Genomic DNA, 24696 nt, shown 5'->3' on the forward strand with positions numbered 1-24696 from the left:
GAGACAGGAAAGGGAGAGGGAGGGAGAGAGACAGGAAAGGGAGAGGGAGGGAGAGAGACAGGAAAGGGAGAGGGAGGGAGGGAGACAGGAAAGGGCGAGGGAGGGAGGGAGACAGGAAAGGGCGAGGGAGGGAGGGAGACAGGAAAGGGAGAGGGAGGTAGGGAGACAGGAAAGGGAGAGGGAGGGAGGGAGACAGGAAAGGGAGAGGGAGGGAGGGAGACAGGAAAGGGAGAGGGAGGGAGACAGGAAAGGGAGAGGGAGGGAGGGAGACAGGAAAGGGAGAGGGAGGGAGGGAGACAGGAAAGGGAGAGGGAGGGAGGGAGACAGGAAAGGGCGAGGGAGGGAGGGAGACAGGAAAGGGAGAGGGAGGGAGACAGGAAAGGGAGAGGGAGGGAGGGAGACAGGAAAGGGAGAGGGAGGGAGGGAGACAGGAAAGGGAGAGGGAGGGAGGGAGACAGGAAAGGGAGAGGGAGGGAGGGAGACAGGAAAGGGAGAGGGAGGGAGAGAGACAGGAAAGGGAGAGGGAGGGAGGGAGACAGGAAAGGGAGAGGGAGGGAGACAGGAAAGGGAGAGGGAGGGAGGGAGACAGGAAAGGGAGAGGGAGGGAGACAGGAAAGGGAGAGGGAGGGAGGGAGACAGGAAAGGGCGAGGGAGGGAGACAGGAAAGGGAGAGGGAGGGAGGGAGACAGGAAAGGGAGAGGGAGGGAGAGAGACAGGAAAGGGAGAGGGAGGGAGACAGGAAAGGGAGAGGGAGGGAGGGAGACAGGAAAGGGCGAGGGAGGGAGAGAGACAGGAAAGGGAGAGGGAGGGAGGGAGACAGGAAAGGGAGAGGGAGGGAGGGAGACAGGAAAGGGAGAGGGAGGGAGACAGGAAAGGGAGAGGGAGGGAGAGAGACAGGAAAGGGAGAGGGAGGGAGACAGGAAAGGGAGAGGGAGGGAGGGAGACAGGAAAGGGCGAGGGAGGGAGGGAGACAGGAAAGGGAGAGGGAGGGAGACAGGAAAGGGAGAGGGAGGGAGGGAGACAGGAAAGGGAGAGGGAGGGAGGGAGACAGGAAAGGGAGAGGGGGATAGCAAAGGGGAGGGGGAAACGGACAGGAGAGGGAGGAGGAGGGAGGCAGGAAAAGGAGGAAGAGAGAAACAAGAAAGGGAGGAAGAATTAGACAGGAAGGTGGGAGGGAAGGAGGGTCCAGACATGAAAGGGAGGAGGAGGGAGACAGGGAAGGGAGGGGGAGGAAGGGGGAGACAGGAAAGGGAGGGGGAGGAGGGGGGAGACAGGGAAGGGAGGGGGAGGAGGGGGGAGACAGGAAAGGGAGGGGGAGGAGGGGGGAGACAGGAGAGGGAAGTGGAGGTGGGGATCGTTGTTTTGTAGTAACTGCTTGAATACATGATTTTTTTTTTTTTCATTATATTCTTGCTATTTACGGACAGCTTCACATAGCCAAGGAGACATCTATGGACCAGTGGGGTTGAATATACAGTAGCCTCCGTTGGCCGCTGCAGTACTTGAATATTCTCTTAAACTAAATATAGCCGCGCGGTACCAGCATCAGGTTAGTAAAAAAAAAAGAAATATGACGTTCTCCTGCTGAAGGGGTTGGGAGTGATTGAAAGTTATGTGGATTTTATTTATTTTATTTTATTTTTATTTATTTATTTTTTATTTTTTTGCTGGCATAGTGGTACATGTGGGTTTATTATGGTGGTGCTGTAACAGTTGGTATTGTTCTGGTGATAAAAACAAAGAAAGTAAGCAGTGTTTGTGTGTGTGTGTGTGTGTGTGTGTGTGTGTGTGTGTGTGAGAGAGAGAGAGAGAGAGTTAAGTTTGCTGACGCGCGCGAACGTACCCACGCAGAGAGAGAGAGAGAGAGAGAGAGAGAGAGAGAGTTGGCCTAGTGTGTAATGATAATAATAAACCTAGCAAGTATAAAATACAGCTTGTGTCATACGTATCTGGATTGGTGGTGGGTGTCAGTCATGGCTTAGCACAACCGTAGTATAGCGCTGTGGAGTTTAGTGCACCGGTATATCTTCACTCTAGCTTGGTATTTCCTGCCGCAGCGTACCTGTGTAGAGAGTGCATTTGAGAGAGCTGGAGGGGGAGGGGGAGGATGAGATGGAGGGATGGCGTGGAGAGCTGCGAGTATATGAGAGATGGGGTGTGGGCTGAGGGGGAGGGCAGTGAAATGGCATGGCAGGGGACAGAGCGACATTGAGGCGATTTGTTTGTGGCCACCCCTTACGGATAGATAGATAGACAGAACTTTCCTGTGATATGGTAATAAACTGTGCTTGTCAGATTTAACCTACCTTAATCATGGTAATATTTCTTAAGTTCTGATCCTGTAATATTGATTGACATTTTATTATTGCTGTTGCCACATGAGAAACTTTTAGTATAACCCTTTTAGAGGTCTTTGCCTGAGCTGGAAAAAACTTGTGTGGAGGTAGTAAAAAAAAACCGTAATACATTTTACCGGATTAAAGGAGTTGAGTTGTTATGATTGTTTGTCTGTGCTTTTGGCTTCACTTGTATAGCTGCCAGACAGGCCTACTTCATAACTGGTTTATAGTAAAGTAACAAAAAAATATGTAATAATAAACTGCAGTGGAGGTGTTTATGTTTCAGATTAGTTAGCCCTTTCAACCCGATGATGAACTTTTAAAATTATTCATGCTGCCACCTTGCGACTGTCCTCACAACCCCCAGTAATGATGGGAATTTGTGAAGGCTGTATTTAGGTAACCCGTCCTGTTCAAAGAGTCTCCCCTAAGCTGAATGCAAGTGTTTGGCGCCAGCAAGAATAAAACAAATATGTACGTTATTAAGTGAGTAAGATCACTGATAAACACGGGTCTTGTGCCGGCCTCTGTTATGCTTCAGGTGTGTCTCATAGTGCTGTTGAATTTGTATTATTTACAGGTGGTATGACCTTTCCGCCGATGAAGGTGTTGGGGTATTAGTGTAGATCATATTCTCACTCGTTTCAGATTATACAGTAATGGATTTATGTCGTATTATTTCGGGGTGTATAGTCATGAGCCATTGTTTCTGGTCAGCCTTTATTCACACCCGTGGCAGGAGGGAATTGGTAGCCAAGGTTTCACTCCGAAGACCTGTAGCTCAGTGCTGGGTGGTAGTTGGAGGCGTTAGACTGCACGAGAAACGATTTGTGATGACATTGTTACTCGTGCTGTGTGGAAAGGCAGCGAACCACCAACACTAGTTCGGTGTAAAATCCTGGCTACGACTTTCCCCAGCCAGAGGTATATATTTCGAGTCAGGGACCAGGTTCATATGTGCATAACAATCGATTCATTGTCATAACTGTAATTTTTTTTTCCCCTCAAGAAGGACAAGGAAAGGAAAGAGCAAGCGTCTTCCCATGTTTCATGTCCCTACCACAAAACATACCTTGCGAGAGGAATTATCTTAAAAGGTATGCATTTTTACCAGGAAGGACAAGGAAAGGAGAGTGCAGAATCTTCCCGTCTCTAACTCTTCGTACGAAACTGAACATCAGTTACAAGTGGCAATCGATCGTATTTATGTTTGAGAATCCCACCTCAGGACATGACACACCTGCTTACGCTACCAAAAGAATTCACGTCACAACCAGAAGGTAGCCTGACTCTCGATTGTGGAGGCACATCCTAGCTAGTTTATGAAATTGAAATCATAATGTTACCATAACTACTTCGTTGTTTCTTGAAGTACTATGAAATCATACGGAATAATAGAAAAATAAGCAGCACCTACACAGTGTTAGCTTCAAACACATTCATAATTGTCCACGGAATAACAGTTCGCTGTATCTGGTTCTATCTGGGCGAGCAGGCCCATCGAACATGAGCAAACAACTGCCTTCTTGTGGCGACAGCGTCTTATCAGGGTTGGAGTAATTCTTCCACATGACGAGGTGCAGGGAAAAAAGAGGAGGCATAGCCCCCAAGAGGACGAGATATGTATAGGAGATATAATTATATGAGTAGTAGTCTCAGTTCAAACTCTGACTTGGTAAATGTGGTTGAGGTTCCCGCCTGGGAATGTTGTACAGGTACACAGTCACTCATAAACGAAGTGATATCCAGCAAGCCAACCCCTCCGCTTTTCATGTGGTAACACTGTAACCTTTACAGCTTCAGGTGATTCCAGCTGGGCTTTGAGATACTGTGCGTGAGTGAACCTCGATTTGAATTTAGTTTCACTTCCTTTTAAACTAATGTAGCTATGTCGTGTGCGAAAATGCTCTTCATAATATTGTTTTGTATATTAAATAATCGCATCATAGTGCAAGTGGCAAATCCTGTGACCTTAGTAGATAATCTAATGATGAACACTTTCATAATGTATCATCTATCTTTTACATTAAAACATGATGAGTGGATGTACAAAAACAATTACGATGTCGTATCCGCCAATGATTTCCAACTCTTCCCGACACAATTCAAAGCATTCCGTTGAAGTGATTCTTATAATTTTCACCAAGTAGCCTAAACTGTGACGTTACGGATACATATTTAATGTCACATTACCAGTTGGCGCTTGACGATGGATAAACGAAAGTGTTTACATTTTCAGTGTTTCAGTTTTGTCCAGACGATTAAAATTACATTGAAAGTATATTTACCAGGTTCACCTCCATTTCTTTTAAAAAGAAAATAAATTTTTATCACCTCGTTCATTACTATGAATAATGCTTTGGTACTGTTCGGCTGAGGGAAAACGTCTTTACGAAACTTCTTCCTTGATCTAAACAGAATAGCCTAAGAGTAGCAGTCAAGGAATGACAGGGAGGCTTTCTCGGCGTATTACTCGCACTAAAGTCAGAGAATCTTCACATCATAATGGATAATAGCACAGTATAATAAGAAAGTCTAGCAAGGCAACCTTCCATCATCACTGAGTCGGAATATTTTGAAAAGAAAGAAAAACTCGTGTAGTTATTTTTCGTTACATAGTAAGTTGCTACCACATGTGCTACGGCTTTATTTGTAGATGAGAAGTTATGGACACCACTTATTTTAATGACGACCAGCAGTGTCAGCGTTTTTGGTTTTTAATATAATAATAACTCTACAGAGAACAGGTCATGGTCTCAACACCCAAAGACATACTATGACAGCGGTTGCCATAACAGACAATCAGCTTCATACTTTTGGCATAAACGTTCCATTAAATAACGGTGTCCCCTTCATCATGATTACGAGATAATACTTATCTGACTACCCCCAAGCAATCTTATATAAGTTACAAATGACCTTTATATGGCAGGGGTTTATTTAGTGCTATGATCGCACATCCCAACAATAAGTCCATACCAAGTAAAATCGTGCCAACAATGAGCAAACAAAATAATATGACGTCATCGTACTTGAAGGTGTCAAGTCTTAATACATGTGCAAGGAACAAATGGGTCCAACCTCCTCCAGTCAGAAGCTGGGATTTTAGATTCAGAGCGCAACGAAAACTGAGCAGCAATGAAGAGCATCGTATTACCGCAAAGAAACATATGCGTGGATACTGCGGTGAGTGGGGAAGGGGTAGGCCTATGTCTGGATGTCGGTGAGGGAGGAGGGCGAGTGGATGTGCAAGGAGATTGGTCAGAGCTGGATGTAGCACTGTGGAAAACGGCGGCATGATTCTTTGGGGATTTACCGTACAAGTATGAACTCAATAACTCATTGTCAAACCCTCCACACTTCATCGCCAAATCCCTCTTTTCATCGAATTGATTCCATGAAAGCATTTATGTAAGATACGTAAAACATATTTTGCTGTCATAATTCATTTATTGTAAATATTCATTGGTCTGCCGAAAATACGGGGGTATACGTCCCCCACGCCCCTCCATACTCAGTGTGTGTGTGTGTGTGTGTGTCTGTGTGTGTGTGTGTGCGCGCGTTTGAGTGCGTGCGTGTATGCATGTGTTTGTGCATGTGTGTGTGCATATGTGTATGCATATATGTGTGCATGAGTGCGTGCCTGCATAAACACGCACTCAGGGGCAACATACTGGACATATTGCCACCAAAAGTAGGACATAAGTCAAACTGAACCAGCACACGAATGTGTCCTCCGTCCTCATGAGCTTAAGCCTTCTGAAGTTCGTATGTGCACTACTACGGTAACCCATGAACTTGTATGTGACAGAGATTTGACCAGGCAAAGGAGTAATCAGGCACTATCACTTTCCCTCATCTAGTCTATGCATATGTGGCAGAGATATGGCCAGATTAGCATGTGATTTAGCACTGACACGTCCCTTCGCCCATGCATATTTGGTAGAGATGTGGCCAGGCTAGCTGTCGCTGACAGAGAGACATCCCCTCAACCCACACATATGTAGTAGAGATGTGGCAAGGCTAGCGTTCGCTTTGGCATTGACACATCATCTTGTCAGGACACTAAAATATAATAACATACTACATAATAGCTAGTAACGTATATATGTAATATAGAGGTTAGAAGAAAGTCGTGCGTAAGAAAGAGATCTAGAGGGAACACAAGTGCAATTTCTAGTTAGGGAATTTCGCACTCAGCACAGTATGACGCTTGATGGGAAACTCCCCACGCTTGGAAAGTTCCACACACCCGTGCCCTTACACGTGACACAACCAGTCATTACAGGGGAAATGGGAGAGACAGGGCAGAAGTGGTTAGGAGAGAGAGACGGTTAGGAGAGGCAGGAACAGAGTGCGCGGAGTTAGCAAGCATAAAAAATGTCACAACAACACTACATATATACGTTACTAGGTACTATGTAGTGTGTTACGATATTTTTGTGTCCTGACATCCTCAACCGACGCATATGTGGTAGAGACATGCCAGGCTAGCGGTAGCACTGGCAGTGACACATCTCCTCAACCCACGCATATGTGAAGAGAGAAACCTGTTTTGTACACAGGAAAAATCATCCAGTATATTACCAATATGCCAGGAATCGAACCCGGGACTCTCAGGTGAAAGCCAGGCAGCATACCACTACACCACGACCAAGTAAAAGTTACTTAACATTGTCACAATCTTGTACCCAGTGTCCCTTCGCCTCCAGCTGTGTACAAAACAGGTTTCTCTCTTCATTCTGACTTGCCGCAAGTGCTTGGGATAGATTAAAAGCATCTACGTGCCCGAGTGCCAGAGGGTTATCTCATCCTCTTCGGGCCCACAGTTGGGGACGGAGGGATATTGGTTACAAGATTGTGACCGTGAGATACCCGGTAACTTTTACCTGGTTGTGGTGGAGTGGTATGTTGCCTGGTTCTCACCTGAGAATCCCGGGTTCGATTCCCGGCATATTAGTAATATATTGGATGGATGCACGCATATGTGGTAGAGACGTGGCCAGGCTAGCATTCGCACTGGCAGTGACACATCTCAGCCCATTCATATGTTGTAGAGATGTGGACAAGCTAGCGTGTATTCTGGCACTGACGCATCCCCACAGCCCACACTCACAGATATATGGTAGGCTACAGAGAAGAAATTATTGATATGGATACGAATCTGGGCAGACAGAACCAGCTCTTGAGCTTAGGGCTTTGGAATCACGGTCCACGACGGAAATTGCAACCTCCAAATTCAGTGATATTATCTCCACAGTTATCAGACATTAAAAATACAGTATATCGTGCAGGACAAGCATAATTATGAAATTCGAGAATTGAGATGATAAAGGGAGTATTTGAATTAGAATGCAACACGGACAGTGATACGGCTAGTTCCTGTAAAAATTCTTCTTGTAATGCATGATCGTTATGGCGCCAACAGTGAAATGCTAAAATTTAGTGTAAGATATTAAGAGGATGTATTGTTCAAGACTTACTGCACAAAAACATAACATTGATGTAGTTACACATTTCAGTGTCATTATTTTTGTAGAGAATCATGAAATACCTAGCCATAAGCATAGGAAAAAAAAATCTGTATAAGAACGATAATGCAGATATTCATTTCGGTGAAAATGTCTCGAGGCAGGTAATACAGTATTTCTACAGAAGTGATCTGGAACTCTTAGCCTAACAGAAGTGTAACCCTCATCTTTATTTTAGCAGTAAACTACTGTTTTAGTTATACCGACATCATTCCCACCGTAATATATTTTATTCAGTAATATGTCAAAATCGGATGTAGATTATCTATCAAAGAAAATTTTTCTTCTGACGAGGTCATCGAGATGACAGTTATTTTACAAACCTCGTCCAAACAATAAAACCATAATAATGTAAAAAAAGAGGTGTCCCTCTTTCACCATGGTGTTGTAGCCAGCCTCGAAGTTACACATCACGAAGACATGCCACCTTTAAAATTGAGCAGGCTTATGTGAATGACTTTTTTTTTTTTCCTAGCCTCAAGATGTTTATAATGTGCGGGGCAGTACATGGTTAATTATTGGCCTTCCGGAACGTGTACTGAGATAACAACTCCCAGTCGACAGTGTGACAGTAAATTTGTATCCGTAACGTCACAGTTTAGGCTACTTGGTGAAGTTATAAGAATCACTTCAACGGAATGCTTTGAATTGTGTCGGGAAGAGTTGGAAATCATTGGCGGACACGACATCGTAATTGTTTTTGTGCTTCCACTCATCATGTTTTAATGTAAAGGATAGATGATGCATTATGAAAGTGTTCATCATTAGATTATCTACTAAGGTCACAGGATTTGCCACTTGCACTATGATGCGATTATTTAATATACAAAGCAATATTATGAAGAGCATTTTCGCACACGACATTGCTACATTGGTTCATCAGGAAATAAAACTAAATTCGAATCGGGGTTCACTCTGGCATAGTATCTCAAAGCCTAACTCGAATCACCTGAAGTTGTAAAAGTTACAGTGTTACTACACGAAACGCGTAGGGGTTGGCTAGCGAGGTACAGTACGGTATCATTTCTTCTATGAGTGACTACAAGGGCAGCTACCGGGCCTTGACTCCACGACACTTCATTGGTAGTACCTCCTAAGAAGATGGTAGCCACCCACCTACTACCTTTTTGATGGGCAGACGGGTGATAGTGTTGATACACAATGCTCATGGGTGATTCAGGACTGTGCAGGGCAGGGGCCTTTATTTTCCCTGAGCCAATTACTGTACATGCTCCGGCCTCATACCACACCACGGAGTAGTAAAATTAGTTAACTATGAGAATGGGAGAGCAAGGGTGTGTGATTAGCCAGGCGGAATGTGATGGCCGAAGAGTGGTTGTTGTGGCCATATCAATCAGCTGGAGGGACTGTGAGTGGCTGAAGAGTGGTGGCTGTGGCCATATCAATAAGCTGGAGGGACTGTGAGTGGCTATTGACTGTAATCAGCCAGAGGGGATGTAACTAGAGACTATGTGGTGTTGGTTGTGTCTCCAGGTTCTGTTGTTCAAAGACTGTGTTGTCTGTCTTATGTGTGTACAGTTAGGGACAAAACTTGGCCTACTGTTCCACTGTATGTACTTCACACTCTTTCCCGACACGCTGTACTGCAACAAAGAGAATTATTTGTAGGCAGAGAAATTTGCTAGACCTCTCTCATCTTAGGAAAATCAGCCAGCAGCGGTAAGTTAATAAAAAAGTTGAATTATTTTGTGAATTCTTGTCTCCAAGATACCACACTGCTTCTTTATTTAAAGTCGCACTGATTAAATCTTGGCTGAGTTTGGGGTTCATGTTTTGTATCAGTTGTTGTCTGGTCATTGTCGAGTTCATGTTTTTGCATCATTTACCCTAATATAGTTCACCTTGTTTGTGAATGCATTGGTAGACGTGTGGTTAATACGGCTTTTGTTGTACCAGTGTGGGTAGATTTTCAAGTATACAACGTTCGTGTCAGTACGTGAAGTCATTGGTTTTCAGGTTTTGTTGCGTTTCTGTGTTGCTTCTCATGAGGAAACTCATGACTGGTTTTGTTAAAATGACGCTGAGCATGAAGTGGTGATTATTAGGAGTCACATTGCGTTTGACTGACCATATTACTTAAAGTCTCATAATATACAACAGACACTAAAGTGGCTAGATGGTTAGTGTTGGCCACTCATATCACTATGCGTGAGCCCCTTCGGATTCAAACTAAGTCATGGCAGACATTTCAAGTGGTTGCTGGTAGCAGTGCGTTCTTATTATATGCCTACGTATGTTCGTACCCTGTTGATTCTACCAGAGACATATAGAACATAACATTTACAACACTTTGAATTTTACATACATTTCTTTTCCTACGGACACCTCCTCGCTATTCGAACTCCACGATCCTCGAGAAGAATTAAATTCTGGCTGTCGCGCTTCCCCCTCACGGGTCTGCAATCAACGGGTCCTGGTCGTTTGGGCCGTAACCTAACCTAACCTAACCCAGCTTCAGCAGTGTCACCTTGAAGTTTGGTTATTTAGGCTGTGTAGGCTGTTAGGCGATTCGGCCGTTTGCCAGTTGGACGTTGCCGCCTAAATGACTTACAACCGAAACGACCAGGACCGCAATCGACGTACCGTAATATGGACACACACACACACACACACACACACACACACACACACACACACACACACACACACACAGATTTTGCACAAATTTTGCGCGTGTCCCCAGGCAACAAAATGACAGCACATTCCTCTCTCTCCTAATAGCTATCCACGCTCACGCCACTGTCACCCCATCTTTTGTGCAGGCTCAAATTTAAAAGATTACCGGGGCTTTTAAATTATACGATGGCGGGGGAATATTTCCGCATTAAACCGTTTAACTAGCGGAGCAAACCTCATTAATTTCAAGGCACAGTGTGGATATAATGCCGTGTCTTCAGAGCGGGGGTTAGATGCCATGCCAACGATATTAGATGGTCGTTTACCTGCAGAAAAAGAATCATGCCATAATATCTACAGTGTCGTTAAAAAAGCGTATATCCTTAAAACAGATAAAGTGTATTGTGACTATCGAAATCCGTCCCTGGAGAGAGTAATAAGTCCGGTACCTAAAGCGTCAACTGGCATCTCTAGGGCGGGACGGTCGTTAGTCTCTGCCTGGCCTGGTTTATCCTCTGATTATTTTTACGCTTCACCACGGCTTTAATAAGCTTTGAAATTATTTGCACATCCAATACCGTAATTAATCTAGTAATGGGCTTGCGTGGCCATCATAGAGTCGCCAGTGCTGTTAGGAATTGTTTTATAAATTACCCCTGCGCTGGGCCTTACGCACGCTAGAGAGAGAGAGAGAGAGAGAGAGCAGACGATAGGTATTATACGTTGCCTGCACGGTTGTGTGTGTGTGTGTGTGTGTGTGTGTTGCAAGCAGGTGAGACGATGCCTACTGCGTACTGTACTTTTCTCCGTAGAGTACGGTAAGCTTGTGTGTGTGTGTGTGTGTGTGTGTGTGTGTGTGTGTGTGTGTGTGTGTATGTGTTTCAGTATCATGCGTACCGGCCAATCTGCAGCAGTCATCTTCACAGTGGGAATTGCCCCCTTCCTACTCACTGCCATCCCAGCTTGTCCCATCCATTGTTCTCCATCCACCTGACCCTCTTTCTGTCCTTCCTCAGCAAGCTTTTAAGAGGCATATGTAAATTGTACTTTCCCGCCTCAAACACCGCCTCTCATACAGTACTCATGTTCACTGTGTGTACCTGTTGTGCTCAGGCCCACCACCTGCGCCCCCAGTCCTTTCTTCCTACTTCTTTCTGTCCACCCCATTCATTTTTTCCTCACCCACCTTTGACCTGCACCTTACCAGCTTAGCTACACGTCCAGCAACACGCAGCACCCACCCACAACCTTCCCAGCGCGCCACTCCCAATTCTTTCTACACACCCAGTCCTCTTCTACTTTGATGTTGTGAAAAGTATAATGATAGCCTTACCAGTCAGCCTAGCTCTTCACGCATTACCTCAGTCCACCAGCTACAAACGTTTTGTGAGTACAGTATGGAATATAATTATTAACTGGTATTGAAGCTCTGAAGCTCCTCACATCCCAAATGCTTTCTTCGTTCTGTGCCTTTCACACCTCTTATTTCTGTACTTTTTCATCAATACATAATAAGTCATTTTAGAATATAATTTCTTTCCTCATATGTGTGTGTGTGTGTGTGTGTGTGTGTGTGTGTATATATATATATATATATATATATATATATATATATAGGTGTGTGTGTGTGTGTATTAGTAGTAGGTGGGGACGCTTACCATTTACTCACTCGATGTAATGCTACTTTGGGTGTCTGCCCTTTCCTCTTTTCCCTCCTTCCTCTTCTGTATTTCTCTTCATTCTTTCCTCATCCTTCTGCCTACGGGTGACTGCACACTCCCTCTTCTGTCTTTCTTTCCTTCATTCTTTCCTCTTCCTTCTGCCTGTGGGTGACTCTACACTTGAGTGGCAAGCCAAATGGCTGCCTGTACACCAGGAAACCATTTACTACGTTGTTTGGTAACTATGTAAGCAAATTACGGCGCCTGGTGGTTTAGTGGGTAATTAAGGCGCTCCAGTTGGATTGAGCCTGTGTAGTTTTATATCCACGGGGTGTTTGGGGTTTATTGCTCAAGTAATGCCACTCAGGGATGACTGAGGATTGTCACTTTCATCTTAAATGTCAGGACCAACTTGCGTAGCCCCAGGATCCCACGCTTCTCATAGGGTAACATGAGATTGGGTGATGGTTGGATGGATGGATGTACGTCCTTGGGCATGCAAACATCGATCCCAGCGCTTCTTCAACAATCGGAGCACGTTCTTGAAGTCCTTGAGCATCAGCTTGCCCAGGACCTTCTCCGATTTTTTCATGGATCTCCTCAGTGGTGTCAAATCCTAGTCTTTTCAACTGGATTTTCATTTTCGGAAAGAGGAAAAAATCACAAGGGGTCAAATCTGGTGAACACGGAGTGTGAGGCACAACTGGCATGTTTTTTGAAGCCAAAAACTGCTGAACAGCATGGGCTGTGTGTGCTGGATTGTCGTGGTGAAGCACCCATATGTTTGTTCGCCACTTGTCTGGACATTTTCGTCTCACGTCGTCAGACAAACTGCGTTGGCAAGTACCATACAGTGTTCTAACAATGTCACATACATCGTATATTGTCCTCCTGCAGTCTTCGAGGATGGTTGTGCGAACTTTGGCCACACTCTCTGGAGCTGAGCTGGTGGAAGGGCGACCAGAACGTGCATCGTCATCTGTTGACGTTCGTCTGTTTTGAAAATGCTTAAACCAGTCATAGGTTTGTATAACCTCCAAAGCATTGTCACCAGATGCATGTTTTAACATTTTATGAGTTTCTGTCGCATTTCCCCCGCGTTTCACAAAACTTGACGCACACACATTGCTCTATCACATCGTCTATTTTTGAGATCACAGTATTCGCAAACTAGCCCAAACAGAACGATAACACACACACACACACACACACACACACACACACACACACACACACACACACACACACACACACACGCACACACACACACACACACTGCAAACGCTTCCACCCAGCACAACGCCACTTGACTTACTATCAAACAAAGGGTGTGTGCACTGCCACCTACCATCCACACACTGTACGACAAGTGGTTTCCGCCCTGCTTTCAAATTTCTAGAACTTCTGGGTAGCGCCGTGTGTGTGTGTGTGTGTGTGTGTGTGTGTGTGTGTGTGTGTAGTGTAGATAGACAGATAGAGATAGATTGATAGATAGGTATAGGTAGATAGACAGATATAGATAAGTAGAGGTGTCACAAAAATACAGCTAAACAGACAAATAAATGAACACAAATGTAATTAATTTTTCAGCTTGTAGACAGGCATCCCATAGTAGGCCGCGCTCGCCTGTCAGTGTGGGTCTTGATCAGAGTAGAGAGGCATCAAGTTCAGCTGCTTTTCGACCTCCCCCTCTCGTTCTCCTAATCCTTTCTAATTAGTGTCAGGTATATGGAATAAGTATTTTTCCAGCCTAGTTACAAGGTCCAGAACAACCGGTCTGACCAAATGTTGTATTGAAAGTGTTGAGACAGTGATGGTAGCTGTAGTAGTGACATTTTGGTTGACGATGGTAGTGGTTCGTTTGGTAGTGGTGGTGGTAGTAGTTCGAAATGGTGGTAATAGTGGTGGTGGTACTAAAAGTGGTGATGGTAATAGTGATTCAGATGGCTGGTAGTGTTAGTGATTCATGATGGTGGTGGCGGTAGTGGTGGTGGTTGGGGGAAGACAAAGGAGGGGGAGAGCGTGGGTTCGATCCTGAGTAGTGACTGGGTACACAAACATTTACTGGAGAGGTGGCAGGAAGGAAGCGGGCTGATGCAGAAGTCAATACAGAGGAAGGACCGTGTTGACAAAAGCAATATGACAAAACTAAGGTGAATGACCGAGAGTAAAAACGCAACGTAGGATAAAAAATGTTGTACAGGTTATAAATTTCGTGTTGTTGGATCTGATATGTTTTCATATGTGAAGCAGTGTAATAAAGCAGAGGTGACTGGTCGGGCCTGGAAGAATACAGTGAAAGGTAAAAACAGTCAACCGTTTAATCTGTAGTTTTTTATATTGTAAGGTATATTGTCGCACTTAGTAGTTTGCAAAATTGATAAAAGTAACTTATGGTTCTGCATAGACTGAGAACATCTTTTTTTGTATTCATTTCATAGTCCCTCGTCCATTGGTATTTATTTTGCGTATCAGTGGCGGATCCAGGATTTAGGAAAGAGGGGGGCTGTTTGTCAATGTAAAGGGCGCCGAGCGCCGAAGGCGAGAGACAATAAGCTAGGGGGTCTGGGGTGAGCGGTAGGTATCCCAGCGGGGTCCGGGGCGGAGCCCCGGCCTCAAAACGCTTTTTAATTTTGAAAACATTTGGGGGCAAGTTGTGGTGCTTTTATAGTGGTGGTTAATATTTAAAACCTGTAACCAGTAATTCGTGTTAAATGGAAACCAGTTACAGATCTCTACCGATTGACTGAAACTGGAATGTATTATAGATTCAAACAATTCTCTACCAATTGATCAAAATTAAAATATATACAGATTTAAACCATTCTCTACCTATTGATCAAAACTGAAATATAGATCATTCAAACCATTTTTTACCAGTTGATCAAAATTGAAATATATTATGGATTTTATCTAATCGTATATTTTATAGTATATTTCGTCAATAAACTGTATGGTGGTGGTCGTGGCTTACCTGTATGATGGGCATGAGGCTGTGAGCCGTGATGGGTACAGCCGTGTGAAGATGGTGTGACTCTACTGCTATGCGGTGCAAGAAACAAGAGTAGTCTGTAGTCACTGGTCGGGAGCTGAGAAGAGGAGTCAGGACTCACGAGTGTGAAAATCACAACATTCAAGTTGTTACATGCTTACAATTCCGATAGTTTTTTTTGCCAATTATTGAGGGTTTGTCTGTTCTAAGAGGGCATTTTATTTCAATATTTTCGATTCGAGATCGTCATAACCAGTCCAACAAGCCAAAAATTGTCCTCAAACACAAGCAAAACTTTAAAAAAATATTGAGACCGAAAACCCAATGACAGTGTCTCAGTCAGATGTTGTCCAAGGACATTGGTAGCGCTGTTGTACGTGTCCGGTTCACGAAAGACTCTCTCTCTCTCTCTCTCTCTCTCTTGCAACTTACAAATCTTGTTTCATTATTTTACAAATATACCTGCTGTTCTGTTCTAATTTCTTTCTCTTGTATTCTTAGCCACTTTCAGCCCTATGTTTCATCTTTTGAATTTCTTTATTTTACGTTTGATTCCTTAAAATTATTCTTTATAATACTAATGATAAAATAATAATAATAATGATAATAATAATAATTTCTATTATTATTATTGTTATTATTATAGGTTTTTATTTTTACTGTTACTGATATTTGATAATAATCAACTCTTAGGGGCGCCATTCATAAGTGAAGGGGGGCGCCGCCCCCCCCCTGGATCTGCCACTGTTGCGTATTGCACCTTAGTGTATTGCCTTGTATGTTGCTTATGTCATTTTATTGTCGACTGTGTTTGCACCTAGATTCTTTCGCTGATACTACACAACATGAACAGAATCAGTTATTGCTTGTAGCTATTTGGGACAGGCCTGTAATGGGATCGAAGTCCATTCCTTGCTTTAGGAATCTGATGTGGCATTAGCCTGCATACCTTAGCATATACATACATACATACATACATGTGTGTGTGTGTGTGTGTGTGTGTGTGTGTGTGTGTGTGTGTGTGTGTAAAGATTTGGAATACCGGTATGTACAGTTTGGAATGCCATGCACTACATTAACAAGATAACTATATATCTTCGTGGGTTATTATTTTTTGTGAAAGCATGCACAGTTACCATAAGTTGTTGGCATCCTGCCTCTCACCTCAGCCTAACTTCATATTACAATACATGTCACTTTGGTTTTCTAATCATGCACATAGACTACAGAGCCATGCCTCATGATGCAATTTGCTTATTTTATTTCCGTTACTTACAACATATTCGTTACCTGTCTCATTTTACAAACTAAAACATTTCGTTTGTTTCGTTTTTAGAGAGGAAGTAAATTTGACCCCGAATAAGTGGATTCGTTGATACGCTGCCTCTGATCACTGCATTTCTGCATGAAAAATAAAGCCGATGCAGTGCATGATACTCCAAATATTTGTTGAGGAATGCCGGTGTTCAGTATTTAGCACTTTCAATCCGTACATATTTTATTATCGCTGCATCGAAAGCCCGTTAGCTCAGGGGTCATTTTTCGAACTGTAGGCTTAGATTGTAGTACAGCCTTTAACTGGAGCTACGTGGCTCGATAGGTAACATACTCATGAAGTTTTTGCCTCGAGTACACTGTCTGAGACCACACCGGGCCGTAACGGACATATAAAATGGATGCTGATACTATGTCGTCTCATATAGGCTACTGGCATATGTTTGCATCCTGTCGGTTCCATCAACGACGTATACAGATCCCGACAAACATAAAAACGTTACCAGTACAACACTTCGACATTCAAATGGATCACCCTTCGGATTAACCAGTCTTCCTCATTCCCCCTTTGCCAGTTTGATGGACTGATTTTGAATATTACTTTCCTTCCAAGGATTATGTCTTGTTCTGTAGCGGACCTATGGACTGATACAGATATAGATGCAGAAACTTTCAGATACCAAATATCTCCCATAATTGAAATTTTAAGTGTTGGTAATAATAATAGTAATAATAATAATAATAATAATAATAATAAAGACGCTTTTCATCTGGTCAAGGTAAAGTTTGGGGACGATGCCGTGAGCTTAACCGAGTTGGTCATTATCTTAACTTAGGCCTTTAAGCCTGTGATGGGTTATTCGCCCACAGTCCTGAGATACAAGGCCACTGTATCACCCAGGTTACCACAGCTACCTCCTCTAGATGTTACGGTAGTTAGCCAACTCATTTGACCTCCCAACCCACAAAGGGAGGATGGAGTGGCGCTGGCTGCCCGCACCAAGGTTCAAACGCTGATATTGTCGGGCCAGCAGCTTCGTAGGTAGCAATAGCTAATACCAGATGATTTATTAGGCATAGGGTAGGCGTCATCGAGCTGTACCCATTACCTGGTATATCCACACCCATTACCCGGTATATCCACACCCATTACCCGGTATAATCACACCCATTACCTGGTATAATCACACCCATTACCCGGTATATCCACACCCATTACTTAGTATACCCACACCCATTGCCCGGTATACCCACATCCATTACCCGGTATACCCACATCCATTACCCGTATACTCACACCCATTACCTAGTATACCCACACCCATTACCCAGTATACTCACACCCATTACCCAGTATACTCACACCCATTGCCCGGTATACTCACTCATTACCCGGTATACCCACACCCATTACCTAGTATACCCATCTCCAATACCTAGTGTACCCACACCCATTATCCGATATGCTCACACCCATTACCTAGTATACCCACACCCATTACCCTGTATACCCACACCCATTGCCTTGTATACTTACACCCATTACCTAATATACTCACCCATTACCCAATATACCCACACTCATTACTTGGTGTACGCACACCCATTACCTAGTATACCCACACTCATTTCCTAGTATACCCACACCCATTACCCGGTATACTCACACCCATTACCCGGTATACCCACACCCATTACCCGGTATACTCACACCCATTACCCGGTATACCCACACCCATTACCTAGTATACCCACACCCATTACCCGGTATACCCACACCCATTACTTAGTATACCCACACCCATTACCTAGTATAACCACACCCATTACCCAGTATACTTACACCCATTACCTAATATACCCACACCCATTACCCGGTATAGGCTACTCACACCCATTACCCAGTGTACTCACACCCATTGCCCGGTATACTCACACCCATTGCCCGGTATACTCACACCCATTACCCGGTATACCCACACCCATTACCTAGTATACCCATCTCCATTACCTAGTATACCCACACCCATTATCCGATATGCTCACACCCAATACCTACAGTAGTATACTTACACCCATTACCCAGAATACCTACACCTATTACCTGGTATGCCCACACCCATTACCTAGTATACCCACACCCATTACCTGGTATACCCACACCCATTACCCGATATACTCACACCCATTACCTAGTATACCCACACCCATTACCCGGTATACTCACACATTACCCGGTATACCCATACCCATTGCCTGGTATACTTACACCCATTACCTAATATACCCTCACCCATTACCCAATATACCAACACTCATTACGTGGTATACGCACACCCATTACCTAGTATACCCACACTCATTTCCTAGTATACCCACACCCATTACCCGGTATACTCACACCCATTACCCGGTATACTCACACCCATTACCTAGTATACCCACACCCATTACCCGGTATACCCACACTCATTTCCTAGTATACCCACACCCATTACCCGGTATACTCACACCCATTACCTAGTATACCCACACCCATTACCCGGTATACCCACACTCATTTCCTAGTATACCCACACCCATTACCTAGTATACCTACACCCATTACCCTGTATACTCACACCCATTACCTAGTATACCCACACCCATTACCCAGTATATTTACACCCATTACCTAGTATACCCACACCCATTACCTAGTATACTCATACTCACACCCATTACCCGGTATACTCACATCCATTACCCAGTATACTCACACACATTACCCAGTATACACACACCCATTACCCGGTATACTCACACCCATTACCTAGTATACCCACACCCATTACCCGGTATACTCACACCCATTACCCAGTATACTCACACCCATTACCCGGTATACTCACACCCATTACCTAGTATACCCACCTCCATAACCTAATATACCCACACCTATTACCTAGTATTCCCACACCCATTACCCGGTATACCCACGCCCATTACCCGGTATACCCACGCCCATTACCCGGTATACCCACACCCATTACCCAGTATACCCACACCGAATACCTAGTATACCCACACCCATTACCCGGTATGCTCACACCCATTACCTGGTATGCTCACACCCATTACCTAGTATACCCACACCCATGACCCGGTATACTCACACCCTTTCCCTAGTATATCCACACCCATTACCTAGTATTTCCACACCCATTACCTAGTATACCCACACCCATTTACCAGTTTACCCACACCCATTACCCAGTGTACCCACACCCATTGCTCAGTATACCCATACCCACACCCACAACGTTACCTAGTATACCCATACCCACACCCATTACCTAGTATACCCACACCCGTTACCTAGTATACCTACACCCACACCTACTACCCAGTATGCGCATACCCACACCCATTACTCAGTATACCCACATCCATACCCACTACCCAGTATACCCATACCCACACCCACACCCATTACTCAGTATACCCATGCCCACATCCATTACCCAGTTTACCCATACCCATTACCCAGTATACCCATACCCACATCCCTGACTTAAAACACACTCCATCCAACTTTTTTTTTTCTGACCCTTTCGCACCCCCTTTTCACTGTCACCCAGCTCTGTTAAAACCCCCTCCCTCCCAACTTTACTTCTTGTGTCGTATTTCTGGTCTAATTACCATCCTTCCAAAGAGTACCGGTAATATACTGTCAACAACGGAAGTCTTGTCCCCTCTTCTTTTCATTGCTTGAATTTGAAAACTCATTCACGTGAATCCGAATTGGACGACACTTTTGACTTTAATCGGGGGCCTAATAATCCTAAGTATTGATTACTGCAGATTCATAAAACTGTATATCGTAGCCCATGGAAAGACAAAAACAAGAAGATTAACTGGATTTTATTTTGTTGATAGAGCCATGAAGGAATAAACTCTCCTGGTTTTATATGAAGAGTATAACTGAAGATTTGCGAAATATAACCAGTGTCCTGATTGGGCTAATGCATGTCTCAGAAAGTTTGACTTCCCTGCAAAGTTTTCACAGTCTTATGGAGAGAGTTAGTGCCGTGCTATTAAAACAGGGAGTGCGAGGGTGTAAACAAACCCCAAATTTCTTATAGACGTGTATGGAACCCCTGTGAGTGTTGGAGGTGATCAGCTTGCATTCCACATTGCAGAATTTAGTCAGCAACTGTATTGTACGGCAATATCAGGCACGCTCGATCATCATCACAGGCTTTAGAAACTCAGATACTGGGGGCTTGTCCACACATTTGTGCTCAGAGTATCTTATTAATAATTTGGTAATTAATTCCCTGACTGCACAGTCCGTCGATGGGCATGCTGAATGAAATGGACTGGAGTGGGATGAGGCGCCTCAAAAACAGTTGCAACATCACCTTGTATCTCAAGAGCACCAGAAAGGGTGTCATGTTCCCCAGTACTCCGTTTCACCCTTTAAATCCGGTGACATCTGCTAATGTAGTTTCACTGCTTCCTAACAGTTATGTTCATATTTGGAAAGACTTTGCACTGAAGGGTTAATGGAGGCCATGTCTAACTCCTTCACTTTGTGAATCCTTCCCGTAGGAGAAAGCAAGGATGTAGAGTTGAAGGGGTCACCGTATGTAAGGAATTCTGCCACTCATTCCTCTCCCTTGGCGGAAACCCTCTCTCCTCACTATCTTGGCATGGGATGCGAATTCTGTCAAATTTTCTCAGCTTGACATTGCACTAGCATTTTTTCGTTTATTACGGTCATTTTGTAATTGGCTTTGGTGATTTTGTTACACCTCTGTCTCATCAGTTTATTGTTCACGTTCCATCTAAGTATCCTGGTGTATGTTACTGATGGAAACTTTCGATATTAAAACGATGTGCCGTAAATGAAGCACAAGAGAATATAAGAAAAATAAATTGCTCAGGAAGGGGTACTGCGAAGCCACCGTTGCCACCTTCAGTATGGCCCACAACCCCTTCGCTCCCATGTCGTATTTTTCATTTTATTCCTGGCGCATTTTGTTCATCTTAATAGAGACTTCAAACAGGAGGGGTTAGATGCAACCTTCATTGATTCCTTCACTACAGGAATGCTGTCTTAAGCTGAATGAAATCGTCTAGCAACAGGAAAAATAGACTAATAATATTATCTTAAATGAAATTGTCTAATAGCAGAAGGAATAGGAAAAAAAAAAAAACATTAATTTTTCACCAAATGGGCTTGGCCTTTCCTTATTTTCTGTTGAAAAAAGTCTTTCACAGGTTACTTATTATTATTCATGGATTACTACAGCTACTGGGGATTGTTATTAACCTACCTATGAAAGCTGTAAATGAAGATTTAGAATGCGTTAATATTAAGCCGACATTTGCCAGTAGCCGGCTATATTTAGTGTTCCTAACGCACATATTTACATTTGAAAGCTGGCTGTCAAACGCAAGTGGGGTTAGGTTGGATTAGGTTTGGTCTGGTTAGGTTGGGTTTGGTTAAATCATTGTTTCCAAGTGCTTTGACACGGAATACACTGACGCGGCCAGTCGGAGAGATTGGCAGTAGACATTGCCGCAGGCGACCTGGCCGCCTCCTTAATTAACCCAAAATAGGTATATTTTGTCTTTCCAATCACTTTTTGCAGTCACAGTGGAACAGTTCATTATCTGTGTTGCTTATGTACCAAAATTATTTGCCTTAAAATCGTGAGTTTGTTATTGCGAGCGAGGGCGAAGCCCTCACGAGTCTCATGTCAAGTAGTAGCATTTTCTCACATATTAGCGGCCCATCCCAACCCGGCCCGACCGTAACGCTATTGAGAAGCTTATATCTTAGCAACCACAGGGCCAAGCACTGCGTGGTTTGCACCATTTGGTAGCCCAATTCTTTAAGATTTGCTTTTGACAGGTTTCATCACACCCAGGCGGTGCACGTGACACGCGCCAAGTGCAGCATGTTGGAAATCTTCAGAAGAGGGCCACAGGTCATACAGTTTGTTGTAGACATGAAACTTGATAGGTACGTAGCCATCAATATACTCTAGGCATCCTTGGGGCATAAGGTGACATTTCAGTGCTTTCACATTTAAATGGCCTCGCTCGTACCTCGCCGACAAAGGCATTTTACTGGTAATGTTGGTGGAATCGCGGTGCCCTTTTGCTGAAGAATTACCCAAAATAACTTGTATGAAGGGATGTGGACCTTGAAAGTACCACAAGCTACTGCGATGGCGTCTTTTTCATTCCAGTCAGGCTACCACCGGGCTGTTTTAAGGGGAGCGCAGTAACTCAGTGGTAGGGTGTCGGGCTCGAGACTTCGAGGACGAGAGTTTGCGCCCCGCGCAGGTGGCTGCAGTGCTGGGAGGGGTAGCGCTCTCCCGTCACCCTAGCAGGACTAATGACGTCTAGCTCGGGGGATTATTCCACTTTCTTCCAGGCTATTTTAGCTTGTGAAGGAGTAATGAAGGCTATATGTAACCCTTCCAGTTCTAAAATCTGCTCATAGATGAATAGACGCAACAGAAGGTACGTGTAGCACGAGCATGGGGTAGTGCCTTGACACTCACAGTTGTGTATTAAATATATTGCAGGAGGAAGCCAAATCACTTCTGTTAACATTCCTTTTACACCGTCCCGCTTCACCTGTCACATTTTACACCTTCATCACCCCTTACACTTAGAACCGATTCCCACCATCCTTACATCATTCCTACACTCCAGCACCACCCTTCACACCACTTCTTTATCATTCTTACACTCCACCCCTTCACCCCTACACCACCTCTCCACCACCTCTCACGCTTTTCACCCTCTTCCAGCAACCCTAAATTACTTTTACTTTATCCTTCATACTTCACACTTTCCTTCATCACCTCGACATAATCCCCACACTTCACACCCACGTCCACCATCCCTACACCTTCCCTCACAGCTGACAGCAACAATGGCCGTATTCTTATGAACTTCAGGAACTCTCATACTTTTCCACTATAGCCATTTATTTTGTATATTTCACATCTAGTCTGTCTATCATTTACAGTTTATCTTTCTAATATGGTATAAGTGGCATAAGTACAGTATCATTATGCAGAACACTAACATGGAGGCGACTGTAGGCCATTCCTAAGGTGGATAGAATTGTATGTAAGCTTTTTTTTTTTTTATGCAAGAAAGAAAGAACCAAAGGCCAGAAACCGGCAAGCCAAAACAAAAACATAACAGAGATCCCTCCCCCAGGGGACTCTGGATGCCATTTTTTTGTTAAATTTTGAGTAGGAAGTGTAGTATGTAATGCGCTTGTTGATTGGTGTTGACAGAGGAACTTATATTGGAGAGCATGCTGGCCTACTCTCTGTGTTCCTGAAACACTGAAAACGTTCAGCAAAGGGGGTTGGTCAGAAACTAGTCCCGAGGGCTGATGAAACGGGAGTTCCAGCTCTCCCTGTTATCAGCTTTCCGTCCACCCTGGGAGTACCGCCTTGCTTGATGGGTCGTCCTTGTCAGGTTAACGTGTCACATGCAGAAAGCAGCTAATAGGAAGAGCTGCTGAGAAAATATAGTCCCACGGGAATAAGTGTGATATATATATATATATATATATATATATATATATATATATATATATATATATATATATATATATATATATATATATATATATATATATATATATATATACACGCACACACTTATCCATCCATCTATCATCCAGTCCTATGTCGCCCCATGAGGAGCGTAGGAACCCGGGACTAGGGAAGTTGGTCCTGACATTTAAGATGAGTGACCAGCCTCACTCATCCCTGAGTGGCATTACTAGAGCAATAAACCGCAACCATCCCTTGGATATAAACCTAGACTGTAGCACCAGTTGAGCAGGGCAGTACTCCCGGGGTGGATGGAAAGCTGATGACAGGGAGTGCTGGAGCTCCCGTTTCATCAGCCCTCAGGACTAGTTCCTGACCATCCCCCTTTGCTGAACTTTTTCAGTGTCTCAGTTACACAGAGAGTAGGCCAGCATGCTCTCCAATACAAATTTCTCTATCTACACCAAACTACATGCACAGTACACACTACACTTCCTTTTCCAAAATTCAAAAAATTATGGCGTCTCATCACCCAGCCTCGGAGTCCCAAGGGGGGGGGGACCATAAATGCCCCCACCTTCCGCCCCTCTCCCGGTGACGACTTGAGAAGCCTGGAACCACTGTCTGACTCTCTTTTTCTTCATTTCTGCAACATTCGCGGCCTTTCCTCTAACTTTAGCTCTG

Source organism: Coenobita brevimanus, chromosome 103 (assembly GCF_032717465.1).
Source record: "Coenobita brevimanus isolate Jiangsu-jjx chromosome 103, ASM3271746v2, whole genome shotgun sequence".
Lineage (NCBI taxonomy): Eukaryota > Metazoa > Arthropoda > Malacostraca > Decapoda > Coenobitidae > Coenobita > Coenobita brevimanus.